At 39.0% G+C, this 19,843-nt stretch overlaps 1 long non-coding RNA gene across 1 annotated transcript; it reads left to right on the top strand.

The window, feature by feature from the left end:
- Window positions 1–1,605: 1,605 nt before the first annotated feature.
- LOC134756699 (uncharacterized) lies at window positions 1,606–15,758 on the top strand. Its single transcript, XR_010129787.1, has 3 exons — window positions 1,606–1,712; window positions 4,389–4,445; window positions 15,703–15,758. It is a non-coding gene; the product is annotated as an uncharacterized lncRNA (long non-coding RNA).
- Window positions 15,759–19,843: the final 4,085 nt, after the last annotated feature.

Raw genomic sequence — 19,843 nt, 5'->3', positions numbered from 1 at the left:
CCCCCCAAGTCCTATCAACCTTGTCTATTTTAGTGAAATTTAATATTGTCTAGAAAACACTAAGCAAACATAGTTATTCAGAGAGCATAACTGAGCCCTCTGGTTATTCTCTGTAACCCACAAAGGAAGCTGAACACTTGATGTAAACTTCTTCATCAGAGTAAATAATAAGAATCCTCTCCATTACATACAAAAGAAAAAATAACTGGAGAGATAGTCTCTGCTCTGAGGTTATTATCCTGTGGTCTTTGGTTTTGGTACATTCTCCCCCACCCCATGCCCTTCTCCCTCATCTTTAATGAGTATCTGTATGTATGGCAGAACAGTATTTTTTTTTATTATACTTTAAGTTTTAGGGTACATGTGCACAATGTGCAGGTTAGTTACATATGTATACATGTGACATGCTGGTGCGCTGCACCCACTAACTCGTCATCTAGCATTAGGTATATCTCCCAATGCTATCCCTCCCCCCTCCCCCCACCCCACAACAGTCCCCAGAGTGTGATGTTCCCCTTCCTGGGTCCATGTGTTCTCATTGTTCAGTTCCCACCTATGAGTGAGAATATGCAGTGTTTGGTTTTTTGTTCTTGCGATAGTTTACTAAGAATGATTTCCAATTTCATCCATGTCCGTACAAAGGACATGAACTCATCATTTTTTATGGCTGCATAGTATTCCATGGTGTATATGTGCCACATTTTCTTAATCCAGTCTATCATTGTTGGACATTTGGGTTGGTTCCAAGTCTTTGCTATTGTGAATAGTGCCGCAGTAAACATATGTGTGCATGTGTCTGTATAGCAGCATGAATTATAGTCCTTTGGGTATATACCCAGTAATGGGATGGCTGGGTCAAATGGTATTTCTAGTTCTAGATCTCTGAGGAATCGCCACACTGACTTCCACCGTGGTTGAACTAGTTTACAGTCCCACCAACAGTGTAAAAGTGTTCCTATTTCTCCACATCCTCTCCAGCACCTGTTGTTTCCTGACTTTTTAATGATTGCCATTCTCAAAGAACAGTATGTTTTTAAGTGTCTGCAGTCTTGGGCCAAGCTCGTTCTATTCCCCACTCTACAAGAATCACAAGAGCGCTAGGATTCTGTTTGGGGTTGCTGTGGACACAGAGTTCTTATTACAGAACTGACTTATTCTTAATAGGAGGTAAAGACCTAGAGGTGAGGTCTCTGAGCAAGGGAGTCCCATCCCATCCTCTGCCCTCTCTGTTGGCTGTTGTCCTCTCATCTTCATCAGGAGAATTAAAATCATGTAAAGTTTTGGCGGGGGAACTAGATGGTGGTCTCTGCGGCCCATAGACAGGAAAGTTTGCTTATACCCAGCTGGGGGGACCACTAATTGACATTCCTTTCCCCTCCCAGGGACCTTACAGAGTCCCCTTACCCTCACGGTACTGGGGGACAACCCGTGGGTGTAAGGCCAAATAGCAATAACCTTGTTACTTGCCAGGAATTGGGTCAAGATTTGATTTAACAAGCTTGGTTTTGGGAACTAAAAAATGAAAAAAGGAAAAGCCATAATCTTGAAAGGCAACAAGAGAGAAAACTGCTAACAGGATCTTGATTAAATTTCTCCCTCTTACAGAATGTTGGACCGACGACACAAGACCTCAGACTTGTGTTATTCTAGCAGCTGAACACACCTCAGGCTCTTCCGACCGGCAGTGGCTCTGGAAGCAGTCTGGTCTATAGGTAAGCATGTCCGGGGCTTACAGGGAGAAACTCCCAGAAATCCAGCTCTGCCTTGGGTTGCCCTGGTTCACGTCCAAAGATGTGCTTGGGCCACATCTCTGGAGCACAAGGTGGTAGACTGAGAGCTTTGATATTTCTACTCCTACGGCAGATGAGCTGGTATAACTCCAAAGGTATGGAATTTGCTGTTGTCTGTGACCCAGCAAATAAAAATAGAAAAATAATTCGATAGAAAAATAATAGAAATAGAAAAAATTTAAAAAACAAGCCAAGCCTCATTCTATGACATTTTAGGCAGTGTGATAATATGCATATACTGGTCACTTTAATCTTTCCTACAGGGGCAGCTGGTTGCCCTAATGTTGGATGCTCTGTTCAAGGATGGTGAGCTAGTGTTCAGCTCAGGAAGCCACTCCACAGAGATGGCCACCAAAAGGGCTTCAGTGGTCCCATCTCAAATGACACCTGAAACACTGTTAATAATTACAGTAAAGGTCACAAATGGGTTTTTATTAGTGAAATTGATGGCTTACAAAGCAGCATGATGGATGTTACAATTATATGACATTTTAAGATCTGTTAATCAACTAACGTGTTTTGGAGACAGCCCACCCTTGCATAAACAGGATAAAGGTGTATGAGGGTGGCCTGTAGTGTATATTTAGAGACAACACCCAAGGCTTGATCCTCATATGGTCCTATCTCCAGGAAGGTTTAGGAAGATTTTGGCCTCTGAAACATTAGGAATCTGTTGAGAATGAAGTTTTCATGCTTGGAGCACCTAAAGTGCGGAAAGCTTACAGAAGCTTGTGTACTGTGTCTGCTTGCTACTGATTGTTTTGTTAAATGAATATCTGTATGTGTGGCAGATTTGGTCGGAGACCTACTTTTCATTATAACCTGGTAGCATGATTATAAAGGTGTAGCTAACCTTCAGCTAACTCAAACTTCTGTGGTTGCTCCTATCTACCAAAAAGCATTTAAGAATTCTGCATGACCACTTCAGTTTAGGACAGTTTGCAATTCTCACCTTCCTTAGAGGGCAATTTAGCTAGTTACTTATTCATGTCCCATGAGGAAAGTCATTCTGTGCTCCAAAGCAGCTTATCAAAGTATTATTTCAGACTTCATGCAGTACTCTCCCTGAAAGGAGTTCAGGTAACATCTATGGATGTCTCGTGCCCTTTTTGGAGATTAGTTTCCCAAGGAACTTGCTTAGCAATCCTGGCTTGTCACCTGAATCTGGAGTAATTTGAGTGTCTTCCAGTTCTCTTCCTCAGTAGAGGATGTCTGAAAAATCCAGTAATCATTTAATAAGGCTGCTTATGTCAGAAACTCAAATTCTTACCTTTTTGGTGTTTTGAACATTTTCCCCTGTTATGATTTATTAGTGTATTCTGCATAGACAATCCAATTATTCATCCTGCTGAAAAGTAGCGGATGCCTATAGATGCCTTTCTTTTTGTAAAAGGTATTGTTTTTCCTGAGACCTGGATGAATTTCCAGGAGCCATTCAAGGACATGAGAACACCCACTTAGAACTTGAAAGGTTCCCCTCATGGATCTCAGACCAGGCTAATGAGATGCGATAATTTGAACTCTGGCACTCCTTTCCTCACAGGCTGAAAGACTAACACAATATTAGTGTCTGTCTGTGCTTAAAGGTTGGAGCTATTGATCAGAGTCCAAAATTAGTTTGTGTAGGGGAACTTTTCTTAAAGACGTAAAAAGATACCATTTAATATATTGTTTCCAAAATGTGTTTCTCACACATTTCCACTGTGAGAAAGAGGTTCTGTGGTCAAATAGGTTAAGAAACCTCAGCACACTCTTAGAGAATCCCAGTTGTTATCAGCAGCAAAAAAATGTATGTGATCAGTTTCTTAAACTTATTTAAATGTTTGAAAAGTTAGAAAATTGTGGCAAAGAGCATTAATTCTTGAGTCTTGGGAGTGTATTACCTTGATGAGAATGTTTGTGTATTTGAAACTAAAAATTTGTATCAGTTTATATTGCCACATACTGATTTTTATGGCATAATATATGGTGTAGAGAGCAGGTTGTCTAAAAACCAATATTGGCAAAATGCTGAATATTCAGCATGGTTTTATGAAGTTGACAGATGTGGAGTGTATTTTGCCTGTGTCTTAACTTACAGATGAGGAAATGAAGTAGCAGAGAGATTAAATTAGCCAAGCCAGGGGTTTCGGTGCTAGGAAGTCTTGATATTGTAAAACATAGCCATATAACTTTAAGAAAATGAATCCAGACCAAAAGAAAACAAAATCATTGTAAACACATAATCCACTTTAAGTTCACAAAATGTTTTAAATATAATTAAGGCTATGCTTGACTTATCTACTTGTTTATTTCCTACCAAGGATGACCGGGAACTAGCCATTGATATAGAAACATTCATTATTCTTACATTTTCTTTCTTTTTTCTGTGTCCTCTCTCTCTCTCTCACACACACACACACACAGACACACACACACACACACACACACACAGTCTCAGAAGTACTAGTGCTGTATCCTGAAATTGTTTCTTTAGTTCTTGTCAAAATTCCTCCGATTTTATTTTTTGTGTCCTGAAATACTGTTGACATTAACATCCTCATTGCCTTCCAAAATATCTGACTTTATTTTTTGTATGTGCTTTTTACTCTTTGGTAGAGTTATGGATTCACTACCAGATTCTACTGTATGCTCTGACAACTATGACCACAATGGGTGAGTTGACTGATCTAAGTGGTGAAAAACACTGGGAGCATCAATGGCAATAACAGCTTTCTATCAGAGACTTTAAGCATCTTTGGTAACATTGTTTTTGAACCAGAGTGGAAAAAATAAGATCAGGTCAGAAGAGGGATGCTTGGTACTCAAAGATTGTTTGTGACTCTAAGTAATTAGCAAACAAAACCTTAGGAAACTATCAGAATGCCTGTGTATGAGACTCTCTCAAGAGTGATCCAAGAGAGTAGAGAATCCTACTTGGAGAAAGAAGGTGGTAGCATTGGACAGGCAGCAGAGGAGCCCTCAGCATAAAGAAAGGAGCTAAGAGACCCTGTATCTGTCCCTCACCCTTCAGAGCTAGTGCCCCAAACTCAAAGCCATCATCACATTGGATGGAGCCCCTGCCTCAGGTTTAGTCACTTGATCCTATTTGAGGAGAAGCAAAGATATCTGTGACTCATGAAGAGCATGAAGGTGGTGGAGGGACTTGATAATTAGGAAATCAAAATGGGCAAGAATAATGTGTGACTACAAATGGGACATGAATTTGAAGGAAATTTAAGTTAAATTTGCTGCCACACATGATGATCAGGTTCAGTAATAAAGAATTGTATTTAAATCTTGATTCATTAAACTTTTTTGAGAGTCCTAAACAATTTTTATTACCAACACATAGAGACTTGTTTCTAGAGAAAAATCAAGTACCAGGTGCCAAATAACAGATTTACATGAGAATTTTTAGGGACAACACATTGTAATTTGTAGCGCAATCATAGCCAATTTGAACCAAAAAAAAAAAAACAGTCGTGTATGCATTTATGTTGTTTCTTACTATTTACCTTTCAATCCTTTGCACTGACTCCAATGAATTGACATCAGAAATCTGTGCTGGAGTCAACAATGAAAGGTGATGTCATAATATATATTGGAGATGGGAGGAATTCAGGTTTGTGAAATTCAGTCTCAGAATTATTCATGGGAAAATAGTTTTCTGGACACTGATTCTAAAAATCTTTCTAAAAAGTTGGGTCTTAAGTAAGCTAAGTCATATTTATCATATCTTTTAGATTCAAGGAATTTTGTTGTTCAAATAAATTGGTCATATCACCGCTCCATGTGGCAAATCTCTAATATATTTTTGCATTTGATGTTTGAAGTAAAATGCAGCAACCTTACATAGAGCTTTATAATAAGCTTCATGTGTTCAAATATAATTGGTACTTTTATAACCGATGCTGTTTGTTATACTCAGAAAGTTATTTCTTATTGTAAGATTACCAATATAGTCACCAAAATATTTTTTATATTTTGAATTAATTTCCCACATTTAAATAAAACAAGCGCTGCTGCTGTTGTTACTATTCCCTTTTAACGTCTCCCCAAATTAGTGTTTTATTCTGTACACTTTATGAGATGGCAGCTTAACAATACCCTTAATATGGCCCAAGGATTCTACAAAAGGAAATGCTGGTGTGTTTGTCAAAAGTGTTTTCTGGCTGGGCATGGTGGCTCAAGCCTGTAATCCCAGCACTTTGGGAGGCTGAGGCAGGTGGACCACAAGGTCAGGAGTTCAAGACCAGCCTGGCCAATATGGTAGAACCGCGTCTCTACTAAAAATACAAAAATTAGCTGGGCATGGTGGTGCATGCCTGTAGTCCCAGCTACTCGGGAGGCTGAGGCAGAAGGATCACTTGAATCCGGGAAGCAGAGGTTGCAGTGAGCTGAGACAGCACCGCTGAACTGCAGCCTCGATGACAGAGCAAAACTCTGTCTCAAAAAAAAAAAAAAAAGTGTTTCCTGTGCAGATTATCTATTCACCACTTGCAGATTTGAAGTTTACTAAGCATGTGTGATATCTAAAAGTTCATTTGAAGAATAAGTTTCAATGCCAAAAATGTTTAAAAGTGGGATATAGGAAGATGATGCAAAGATCGAATATCCAAACATTTCCATTTTCACCAGGAGGACTTAATAGAATGTCTAACAGCTACTTTTAGATATTTTTGAAATGTGAGAGGGGTGAGTTAACACAAAGTAGACTGTGAGATTAAAATGTCTGTTCACTCTAAAATCTCAGCATTCACTTTCTTATTGTCAAGTTATTCATCAGACTCTTTTCAGAGACAACCTAAATGCAAGCTCTTAGAATATTACAACATCTGTTATATGAGATGACAGGAAATAATTTCATGGCCTTTTAAAGGATAGATGAGGGATTTGAATACCACTTTCAGATTAAGTAACTCCTCTATTGAATATTACACTGTTTTATGGTTCATATCTCTATTGTGGTTGAGAGGTATTGCCAGATTTATTCGCTGACAAGTAAATGTTATTCAGTTTATAATTAATATGCACGTTGGGGGGAGATACTTTCTGTCTATGTTAAAACTATCTTCAATGTTCAGTATCCTGTTCCACATAAAACTTTCATGCCCTAGTTTTAGCATTCATTGACTTTTATGTGAATCAGTTGTAACTGTGATCATTACAAAATGGTGATTTTTTTTAAAAAAAGTAGTTTTTCTGTGTTTAATAAGTATCATTCTATTATAAGGAGAGCTATTCCTACCCCTATTTGTTCACTATTACTATGAACTTATAAATTCTTACATTATTTCAATGAATTACAATCCTTTCTGTCATTATTTATTTTGATCTTTAAATGGTCCCATATTTGGCCAGTGGGACTCCCTAAAAGCTAGCCCCTGTGTCCTTTTGACTTGACATGTTCCCATCACTTTTTGAGCATTTCCCCAGCCCTGGAATCAGCCATTTACCCAAAGAACCTCATGTCTTTTAGAAACCAATCAATATTTTGCATTTGGTATGCTGATTGCCATTGGCTCATTGCTACTTGTAGGCCTTTTTAATATATAGATGAGAGTACAGTTATACATATTGACATATACAGATACATGCACATATGCAACAATTTTAATGTGTTTAATACACAGTATATACATTTATATGTGTTCTGTAAACTACGTATTATTGTTTTGCCTATATGCTTTTAAATTTACTTAAATGGTATTAAGTTGTATCTCATTTTGTTAGTTTTTTGCTTAGTAACATAAGATTATTCTTCTTGTGCATACCTTTTGTTGTTGCTTTTAACTGGTATGAAAAATTGCACAGCATGCATGCATCCCCTAGTGAGGAACAATATATTGCTTCCTACCATTTGCCTTCACAAAGAGTGCCACTAAATGATTATACTTATGCCAGACCCCTATAGACCTGTTTGAGTATTTCTGTAGGAATATGAAACAGGACTTGATGGGCCATGGGATTGCATATTTTGAATTTTACTGAATACTGCCTATTGCTCTCACAATGGTTATACCAGTCTGCATCTCATGAACAGTGCATGATGGTTCCTACACATACACATTCACAACAACACTTGACATTATCAAACTTTCTAATTTATATAATCAATCTAATAGGTCATAACATATTGCATTATGTTTTACTTTGAATTTATGTGATAACTTATGAATTTGAGCATCATTTTATGTTCTTATAGCATTTGGGATTTCTTCTGTAATGGTTCATTCATGAACTTAGCCCGTTTTTCCACTAGTGTTCCTATCTTTGTCTTGTTAATTTACGTGTGCTGTTTTTGAATATTTTATATTTTAGAATAAGTTAATCAAATTTCTTTTAAAATTATGTTTAATTTTCAAAGTGATTATGTTACGTTTGTAAACAATATAACAATGATTCACTCTTTTTAGTAACATTAAAAACATGATGCTATTGTTTGGAGGTTTGTACCCCCAAACTGCATGTTGAAATTTGATCCCCAATGTCGGAGGTGGGGCCTAATGGAAGGTGTTTGGAAGATGAATAGATTAATTCCCTCCCTTGGAGTGAGGGTGAGTGAGTACTCACTCTATTAGTTCTTGCAAGAGCTGGTGGTTTAAAAAGAGACCAGCGGCTTCCCGCACCTTGATTCCCATCTTGCCATTTGATCTCTGCACGTGTCAGTTCCCCTTCATCTTCCACCATAAATGGGAGCAGCCTCAGAAGCAGATGTTGGCATCAGGCTTCTTGTGCAGCACACAACTGTGAGCCAAATAAATCTCTTTTCTTTATAAATTACCCAGCCTCAGGTATCCCTTATTAAACAGACTCAGATGCATGGAATCCCATTCAAAAGTTTGGACTATCGCTTTATGTATTCAAATCATCCTTCATGTCAGTTTGAGACGTTGAAGTTATGTTCTCTAATCCGTCATCTGCCTGTTAGCTTTGGCATTGTTGTTCTTCATTCTCTTCATGACAGAACTTTTTGCCTTATTATTTTACTTTTGAAGTTTGAAATTTTCCCACTTTCAGTCTACAAAGGTAATTTCTAATCCTCATAGTTTTAATTTACACATTTAATGCTTTAATCTACTTAGTGTCTACCCTTCAGTATGGTGTTAGGTAGGGATTTGGTTTCATTTTTCTCCCAATGGTAGGCTGATTTTCCAAATACCATCTATGAAACAATTCATCCTTTTTCCTTGTTTATGTAATCATCGTCAGTGACATATATCTACATAGGTTTATCTCTGAGCTCAATATTTTGCTCCATTGATACTTATGGCATCCCTACACCTTTTTTATTAACATGATTAGTTATTAATGGAGCCTTTATATGTTGACATAGATTTTGTAGTAAGTATGTCAATATTCTAAAAAATTTTGAAAAATACCTATGTGGGCCCTGTGGTGTTTGGGAGAGGGAAGGGCTTTAAATACTAGGTTGATTTCTTTGTTACTTGAGTATTCTATTTCTATATAAATATATTTTCTTGCACTAATGTTAGTGTTTTATATTTGTCTAGGAATTTTTCCATTCCATCTAAGTTTTCACATTTATTAGCATATAATTGAATAATCTTATTTTAAAAAATTTTAGTTGTGTTCCAGTTATGCTCCCTTCTTGTACATTTTATTTGGATATTCACTCTGTTTGTTCTTGATTATTCTTGCCACACGTCTATTGTAGTAATCTTTTCAAAGAGACACACTTTTGTTTTGTTAATCTTCTCCACGGTTTTTTCTTCTCCAGTTCAGTGACTTATGCTTACCTCCTTATGTTTTGCTTCCTTATTACTCCATAGACTTTGCCTTGTGCTCCTTTTCCAACATCTCTACTTAAATGTGTACTCTTTGCTTTTAACCATCTTGACTTCTTATTAATGCTTATATATTGGTAAATTTTCTTCTAAATATTGTTTCATTGTATCCTACAAACTTTGTCATGTTATTATCAATCAGTTCTTAGTATTTAAAATATTTCATGATTTCCCTTTTAACATAAGAGGCATTCAGTAATGTGTAATTTAGTTTCAAATGTGGGTTTTTTTAAAAAAGCTAATCATATTACAATATATTCAGAGAATAGCAATATGATATTGATCCTGTGGACTTTATCCTGTGGAAGCTTTCTTTATGGTACAGAGAGCTATGATGTTGGTCTGTCCTTGTGCCCTCATAGGTCTTTTGCTGTTTCTAGAAGGTGTTAGAATTTTCTCTTTGTCTCCATTAGATACTTAAAGCTGATATATTTCTTCTTTCTTGAATTTTGGGAAATTTATCATCATAAATTTTCACATTTTATTTTGCATTTTTAGTTTTCATTTCTTCTTAGATTTTCATATTCTAGATGTTAGATAGCTGTTTTTATCCTCCATAACATTCTTCTTTAGTATGTTCTCTTTATTCTTTTCTACTATTTTCTGGGTAAGTTTCTCAATCTAATCTTCTAACTCTAAATTAATTAGCTTTTCACATGTATCCAAACTACTATTTATCCCTCAACAAGTTATATTTTTTTGACAGTCATACTTTTACAGTTAAGGCTTTCTCTTTTATTTTTTCTTATGACTCCCATTCTCATTTCATGTTTCAACATCTTCCTTTGTGTCCTCTTATCCTTAAGAATATTTGTCATGCTTACTTTAAAATCTTGGTCAGTGTGTTCCAGTAGTTTTGCTACAGTCGGTATGCTGTTGTTCAGCTTGTTGTATTTCTTTTTCAGTAGTTGTATTCCTCAGATATCTAATCATGTTGGTTTGTGAACTCAGATTTTTTGTGGCTGTTGGCTACTCTGGTCATTTGTATTGGGGAAGGACTGAAGGACAATCTCAGTCTGCTGCTGTTCTTGCAACATAATTATTAATAGCACCCACTTTTTCCTTTCAAAAGTGTCCTGGTTTGGGAAGGAATTATATAGTCAGTCTCACTGAAATCTAGGGCGTAAGCTGTGTCATTGTCAGTAAGTTTAAAATGAAGAGAAGTGATGTGCCCCAGGGTAGAGAGTCTCAGAAACCATGAAACAGTGACCAGGCAACTCCTCTGGGTTGTGAAAAGGAAAAACTTTAGACAAGGTAAATTTAAGAGTTTAATAGTGCAAGAATGATTCGTGAGTTGGGAAGCTTTTAGAACGAGAACAAGTTCTGAGAACTGCAAGCTGGCAACGTGGCCAGACAGCATTATGGACAGAAAATGGAAGTGAGGTCCAGAAACAGCTTTGTTGTTTACAACTGGTTACAGCTGGATGTTTTGTCTTATTTGAATCAGTCAGCCACCCGCAATTGACTGAAGCTCAGCTGCTGCAATTGACTGAGACACAGCTATCTGTTACAAGTGTATATTCTATTCATAATTATGCTGTTAGTTTACACACTAGGTTAGCTTGCAGTTTGTTGCATAAGGACTCAAGTACAGAGGCAACCACAGGGAAAATTTTGTTTAATTAAACAACTATATCACCTTGAAGCTCCTGAACAAAGCAGCATTGGAGGAGACAATCTCTCTGGTTTGTAACCTGGGCTTTGGAGATGGAGGCAGGTGGAGGAGTGAAGGCCCAAGGATGGCTCTTCAGCCCTTCCCTGTTTTCATCAGCCAGCCTAATGTTCTCCTAATTTTACTGTAACTACTCCTGGGTAGTTGCTGTTGTTGTCTATGGAGACAGGCAGGGATGGTCACTATTGTTTCCAAATGGCTAAATTGCATGTGTTTTGTTTTGTTTTGTTTTTTCAGAACAGCTAGTTTATTAGTTGTAGGGTTATTGTAGCTAATTTGAATAAAAATTAAGCCTACAAATTCACATGGTATTTGATTATGTACAATTTAGTTTAATTCTTTAGCTCTGACCCAAATGAAGTGATATCACTAACCCATGATGGAGTCCTCAGTGAAAGTGAAACGATATCACTAGCCTATAATGGAGCCATCAGTGAAAGGTGTTATGTGTGTGTATGTTCATAAAGATACACACAAATGTTAACTATAGAGTTTCTTGGACACTGTTTCTAAAGCACTGGTAGTTTCAGCTTCTGTATGTAACATCCTTTTCTTTTTGGGTCTAGTTGGATACAAGATAAGTAGATCACAAGAAGTCTACTTCTTCTTCCTAGCTGAATTGACTAGTAGCTAAAACTTTTAGAAAACTGTTGGATTGCCTGTGTATGAGATTCTACCAGGTTAGGCTATATTAGTTTCTAGGGCTGCTTTAACAAAGTATCACAAACCAAGTGGCTTAAACAAACATTAATGATCTCATAGTCCTAGGGACTAGAAATCTGAAATTGAGGTGGTCAGTAGGGTTGGCTTTTTATGAAGGCTATAAGGAAGAATCTGTTTGATACCTCTTTGCTAGCTTTTTCTGGTTGCTGGCAATCTTTGGCATTCCTTGGCAGGTAGACTCTTGTCTAGGGTAACTGCAGCTATTTGACCAAAAGTGTAAGTCCAAATTGTGTTTGTATCTGAGTAATATGCTTTTATAATTCCCCAGCCCACAGCCAATTGAGTTGATGGTAGTAACCTATGATAGAGCCACCCATGAAATGTGAATGAGAAACAAAGATTTATATACAAGTAAGTGTATATATACATATATACACATAACATACACGCATGCATACACATACACACACAGAAACATAAAACAATGAAAGAGAAAGAGAAGTTGATATTTGTAAAATTCACTGTCAGGCGTATCCTTGGAAATACAGAGTATCTTTGACACTATGTCTAAATCTTCTCACTGTAGGATCTATAGATAACCTTCTATTTTTTTTTCAGACCAAACTGGATAAAAGAGGATGAAGTCATGAAAGGGATGCTTCTTCCTCTTAGTATATTTGTCACTCTCAGTTAGTAGTATCCAATCCCTTAGGAACCTCTGAGGTTTTCCATTTATGAGACTCTCCTACTACTAGAGTGGGCCAAAGGGAGAGAGAATCCTATATGGAGCAATGGGGAGGTAACAGGTGGCAGGGAGGAGTGAAGCACTCAGCAAAAAGAACAGAGTTCATGAAACCGTAATGGGTTCCTCACCTTCTAGAGTTCTACCACCATGTGAGGCTGGTGCTCCAAACCCAAACCCACAATCATTTTGTAGGGAGTTCCTGACTCAGGCCTACAGCTACATGGTCATATCTTCTGGGCAGGAAAGACAGCCATGATGGGTGAAAGTAAAGAAGTGACAGAAGGACTTAGGAATCAAGAATTTAGATGGGGTAAGAGGCATGTTTCCTTACAGACTGCAGTTACATTAGAAATAAATGCCACTGGCCAAGCATGGTGGCTCATATCTGTAATCCCAGCACTTTGGGAGGTCAAGACAGCTAGATCACTGGAGGCCAGGAATTTGAGACAAGCCTGACCAACATGGCAAAACCCTGTCTCTACTAAAAATACAAAAATTAGCCAGGTGTTGTGGTGCATGCCTGTAATCCCATCTACTCAGGAGGCTGAGGAAGGAGAATTGCTTGAACCTGGGAGGTGGAGGTTGCAGTGAGCCAAGATGGCACCACTGCACTCCAGCCTCAGTGAGAGTGAGACTCCACCTAAAAAAAAGGATACACCTAGTTCGAATTAGTGATATACACATGAATATTTAAATGTCAACCAGATAGTACATCGTAGAGTAACTGTAGCTGTTTGATTCAAAAAGTAAGTTTAGAATTACATGTGTGTCCAACTATCTACTTTTATATTCCTTTAGCCTGCATACAGAATTGACATCAATGACCTATGATAGAACCACCAATGAAATGTGAATTATAAAATATATATACACAAATATTTAAAGAAATGTATATGTAGATATACATACTTCTGTCTATCTAGACACACAGGGAGAGAGAGAAAGGGAGAGAAAGAGAAAAGAGAGAGAGAATCGACAGAGAGAAAGATGAAGATTATGTGCTTACACTCAGGATCATCTATGGCCATACAGAATGTCTTTTACACTGTTTATAAACCTCCCCACTATAGGCCCTGCAGGCCCCTTATCCAACATTTTGATTAAATTGGATAAAAAAGGAACAGGGTAAAAAAGGGAAACTTCTTGTTATTGTCTTGTCACCCTTAGTAGCAGGCACATACTTAGGAAAGTCAGATTTTCTGTGTATGAGACATACTAGAGTGGACCAACGGAAGAAAATCCTATGCAGAGCAACAAGCGAGTAACAGTGGACAGGGAGCAGTGGAGCCCTTAGGGAAAAAAAACAGAGCTAATGGCCCTGGCAGGGTTCCTCACACCCAGAGCTCTACCACCATGTGAGGCTAACACTGCAAGCCCACACCCATCATCACATTGTATGGGGCAGTTTCTTGACCCTGTGTGAGAGCGAGAAGACACCTATAATGGCAAAAACAAGGCACTCATGAAGGGATTTTAGTGTCAGGAAATGAGATGGGGTCAAGGGGATTTGTATATAGAAATTGCAGCTGAATTTGAAATAAAGTAAACCACCAAATTCTTAGTTTGTGCTGTATTCAATTGTAAAGAACTAAACATCGCTTGTGAGTAATTCAAATCAGAAAGTGAAGTCCAGGATGTCATATTGGTGTTGGACGATACATATATATATTTAAATTCTGTAGCACTGCCAAGTCTAAATTCAAATCAGTACCCTGGAGTGGAGCTGTCAGTGAACTGTGACACAGAAATAATATAGAGGCTGGGCGCGGTGGCTCACGCCTGTAATCCCAGCACTTTGGGAGGCCGAGGTGGGTGGATCACGAGGTCAGGAGATCGAGACCATCCTGGCTAACACAGTGAAACCCCATCTCTACTAAAAATACAAAAAATTAGCTGGGTGTGGTGGCGGGTGCCTGTAGTCCCAGCTACTCAGGAGGCTGAGGCAGGAGAATGGCATGAACCCGGGAGGCGGAGCTTGCAGTGAGCCGAGATCCTGCCACTGCACTCCAGCCTGGGCAACAGAGGGAGACTCCCCCTCAAAAAAAGAAAAAAAAGAAAAAGAAAAAGAAATAAATCAATATAGATATAAGGATGTATGAACAAGGGAGGAAACGATTATATACCATTTATATATACCTATATGCATTCATATTAAATCAAGGCATGCACCCTCAGGTACTGCAGAGAAATATAAAGGTTGAGATTAGGGAAGTTCCCATTCAAGGGCATTAATGGAAAAACAAAAAACTTTTGACACATGTGTCTGCGTGATCTCACTATAGGATATGAAGGTGACTTTATGTCTTGAATGAATTTAGATAAAAGATGGCCACATAAAAAGAAGAATGATTTTTCTTACTAGTCTGTTTGATACTCTTGAGTAAAAATAAAAAATAATTTTCAGACTGCCTGTATGTGAGACCTTACTATAATGGCTGAGGACAGCAGAGAATCCTCTTTGGAAACAGGAAAGCACAGCAGGGACGGAGAGTAGTGAAGACCTCAGGAGAAGAGAAAAAAGCTAACAACCCTAGAAATGTTTTCGACCCTGCAGAACTCTGCCACAATACAGAGTGGTACTCAAAACCCCAAATACCATCATATTGGATTGTGTCCTTGACTCAGACCTGCAGTTACTTTACCGTACTTGTGGACCAAGAGAGACAATCAAGTGAAGAAGTAATGGAGGGCTTTCGAGGCAGCACATTTAGTGGAATAAGAGGGCTGACTACCTCCACGCAAAAGTTTAGTTTGAAATAACTGCCACCACAAAGGCTGTCACGCATTGAGACTGAGGTCATAATAAAGAGGTTTATTTAAATCTGAAAGCATTACTATTTTCCCCAGCCTAAGATGTTGGTTGCCATCATATAAATCCTCCTTTTTAATAAAAAAATGACATTTTAGAACCAAATAGTGCCATACACATGAATAGTCAGAAATTAACTGGTTTATGTGCAGAGTAATGAAAGCTAGTTTTACCAGAAAAGTAAATTTTGAATTGTGTCTCCTGTCTGACTGTATTCTTTTGTCATCCTCTAGTCCACCCACAAATGAATTATCAGGAGTGAACCCAGAGGCACGTATGAATGAAAGGTGATTTATGCATATGTGTGTCTTTATTTATCGAATTATAACTGAGCATAGAAGTATTCACACACACAGGCACATAAACAAATATATCCATCCATCCATCCATGCATCCATCCGTACACACTTCTCTCAAACACATCCACTAACAAATCCATGCATACAGTGGAAACATACAACAAGGAGACAGACGGCCGGACATTTGTGGAGTTTATTCTGGGAAGCCTGCGTGGCCATAGAGAGTGGTTTTTAACAGGATTTCCAATTCTTCTCCTCGTAGCCTTTGTAGGTAACATTGCTTCCTTTTCTAACGGAGTGATATAAAAAGGAGCAGGTCATAGGAGAGCTGCTGCTTCCTATGTTAGTGTATTTGTCACTGTTAGTTCCTAGTAAGCAGCTTCTTAAAGGACTCAGATTTTCTGAGTTTGAGAGCCTACCAGATTGACAGAAAGGAGGAGAAAATCCTGTTTGCAACATGGAGGAGATAGCAGCTGACAAGGAGCAGTGAAGCCCTGGGCAGAAAAGAACAGAGCTAATGGAACATGGACTTGTCCCTCACACTCCAGAGCTCTGTCAACATATGAGGTTGGTGCTAAAACATAAACACAAGCACACCACCTCATTGGATGCAGCCCTTCCTTAGGCCCACAGCTACTTGCCTGTGTCCCATGGACAGGAAAGACTAGCATGATGGGTGAAAGGAAAGACGTGATGGAGAGATCCAGGAAGTGGGCCATAGATGGGATTAGGAGGAGGAATGCCTACACAGTGGAGTTGAATTTAAAAGAAATTCACCCACAAAAGGCTGTCTGTCGTGCATTGGCCAGCTCCAGTGGTACAGAGTTTTGGTGAACTCTTGAGTCAGTGAGTCTTAGATAGATGTGCTGCAATCATATAAAGTATGATGTGTAGGGTAAATGGCATGGTAGATTCCAAAGAACCAAATACACACATGACTTCTGTAAGGGTAAGGCAATTTACAGGTTGAAAAGTAGTTGGAAGGTCTGGTGCGGTGGCTCAGGCCTGTAGTCCTAGCACTTTGGGAGGCCAGGGCGGGTGGATAACGAGATCAGTAGTTCAAGGCCAGCCTGGCCAACATGGTGAAACCCCATCTCTACTAAAAATACAAAATTAGCCGGGTGTGGTGGCGGGCACCTGTAGTCCCTGCTACTCGGGAGGCTGAGGCAGGAGAATTGCTTGAACCCGGGAGGCAGATGTTGCAGTGAGCCGAGATCATGCCACTGCACTCCAGCTTGGGTGACTGAGTGAGACTCTGTCTCAAAAAAACCAAAAACAACAACAACAAACAAAAACAAAAAACCAAAACAAAAGCAGTTGGAATTATTTTGAACTGAAAACCTTAAGTCTAGGAAGTTACATGTTGTCTTAGTATGTACATGTTAACTTCTTTGGCATGGCCCTGTGTGTGAATTGAGAGTAACTTCTAGTAGGCTGGCCAATGCACCATGTGATATCAAGGAATACAGTTATACATGTATCTATGCATATACAAACACATACATACATGCATTCATACACACAAGAGAGACTGAGTAGGGCTATTGAGTGTGACAAGCATCCATGGGAACAAGGAGTTCCCTTGAAACTATTTCTAGAGTCCTCTCAGAATGAGCTTTGTATGCAATATTGTTTTGTTTTTTGGATGGAGGTAGGAAAATGGGGAGGAACTCATAGAGGGAGACTTTTTATGTTAGTGTTTGTCACATTACCTTTCTGTGAGAATGAGACTTTCCTAGTAGCATGAACCAAGGGAGAAGCGAATCCTGCTTGCAGGGAGAAGGAGATAGGAGTGGACAAAGATCAGAGAAATCCCAGCCAAAACAAAGAACAGAGCTAATAACCCTGGAATTATTTCACCCCCTCCAGAGCTCTACCGTTATGTGAGGCTGACTGCCTTTGCCCATACCCACTCTCACATGGGATGGAGCCCTTGCTTGAGGCCTCCAGCTACTTGGCCGCAACTCTTGGGCAGCAAAGAAAACTAGGATGGGTGAAAAGTGAGGAGGTGATTGGAGGTGATAGAGAATGAGGAACTCAAATGGGATTATAAGAAGGGAGACTCAGGAACTAAATTTGAACTAGAATTAAATGCTCTCCAAAAATGCTGTTACACCTTGAGGTGTAGATACCCTTACTTAATCTGCATGCATCGCTATGGTCACAGCCTAAAATGCTCACTGTTGGCATATGAAACCTCATTTCTAATAAAAAGACAAATGCCATCCCAGGTCAATTTAGTGATATACATACATGTGAATAATAAAAGTGTAACTGGGGAATGACACATAGACTAACTGTAGCTATTTGTTGCAAAACATTAGAATTACACATTGTGTCTGACTCTGACCATATTTGTCCTTTAGTCCCGATCCGACTGACCTGGCGGGAGTCATCATTGGCTCGGCCCCAATGACAGGTGAGTTATAAAAGATGTACACATGACCAAGTGCAATGGTTCACACCTGTAATCTGAGCACTTTGGGAGGCTGAAGCAGGCAGATACCCTGAGGTCGGGTGTTTGAGACCAGGCTGGCAAACATCGTGAAACCCCGTCTCTACTAAAACTACAAGAACTAGCCAGGTGTGGTGGCAGGTGCCTCTAATCCCAGCTACTCAGGAGGCTGAGGCAGGAGAATCGATTGAACCTGGGGAAGTGGAGTTTGCAGTGAGCTGAGAACATGCCGCTGCATTCCACCCTGGGCAGCAGGAGCGAAACTGTTGCAAAAAAAGAAAAAAAGAAAAAAAAAAGTTGTACACACACACACAAAACAGTGACAGAGAAAGAGACCGAGATTAGTGGGATTAACTCTCAGATGTGTTCATGATAATACAGTGTTTCTTTCACACAGGTTATCATCTCACTGTATCATGTATAGATAACTTCCACATTTTTACATTGTTTAGAAAAAAAGAAACTGACTATAGAGAGAGGCTTCCATCTGTTACTGTCTTGTCACCCTTAGTAAGTAGCAGGCAAATGCTTTGGAAAAGCAGATTTTTTGTGTACCAGACATACCAGAGTAGGCGCAGGGAAGAGAGAATCCTGTTTGGAGTGAGGAGGAGGTAGGAGTACTTGGGGAACTGTGAAGCCTTCAGCAGAAAGCAACAGAGGTATGAGCCTTAGAGGTGTTCTCCACCCTCCAGAACCCTGCCACCACAGAGGCTGGTGCTCCAAACCTCAAATCACCATCCTATTGGATTGTGCCCCTGTGTCAGACCTCTAGTTACCTGACCCTTTTTGTGGGACATGAGAAACCACCATGCTGGGTGAACATAAGGAGCTAATGGAGGGCCTTTTAAGCAGGACATTGAATGGAATAAGAGGGCTGACTACCTACAAATTGGAGTTGAGTTTGAAATAACTGCCACCACAAAGCTGTCACACATTGGGACTGAGGTCATAATAAAGAGGTTTACTTAAATCGGGAAGCATTACTATTTTCCCCCGCCTAAGATTTTGGTTGTCGCCATATAAATCCTCATTTCTAATAAAGAGGAAAAGACATTCCAGGTTCCAGTAGTGCTATACACATGAATAGTCAGAAATTAATTGGTTTCTGTCTAGAGTAATGAAAGGTAATTTTTCCAAAATATAAATTCAGAATTATGTCTCCTCTCTGACTGTTTTCTCTTATCATCCACTAGTCCACAGACAAGTGAATTTAAAGGAGCAACCGAGGAGGCACCTGCGAAAGAAAGGTGAGTAATAAATAGTTAAAGTCACCCGTCAGCATAAGTGTGCATAGAACTATACACACACAGGCACATGAGCAAGTATACCCCATCCATCCATCCATCCATCCATCCATTCATCCATCCATCCACACGTCTCTTCAACACACTTACACAAACTAATCCATGCACATGATGGAAACATAGACCAAAGAGAAAGGAGACTGGTGGACATTTGTGGAATTTACTTTCAGGAGCCTGCATGGCCATAGAGATTTTTTTTTTTTTTTTAACAGAGTTTCCAATTCGTCTCATTGTAGCATTTGTTAGTAACTTTGCATCCTTCTTTGGTGGAGTTCTATAAAAAGGAGCAGGTCATAGGAGATTTGCTTCTTCCTGT

This window comes from Gorilla gorilla, chromosome 12, assembly GCF_029281585.2.
Source record: "Gorilla gorilla gorilla isolate KB3781 chromosome 12, NHGRI_mGorGor1-v2.1_pri, whole genome shotgun sequence".
In the NCBI taxonomy this organism is placed as follows: domain Eukaryota; kingdom Metazoa; phylum Chordata; class Mammalia; order Primates; family Hominidae; genus Gorilla; species Gorilla gorilla.
This window is presented reverse-complemented; position numbering and strand designations above follow the sequence as displayed.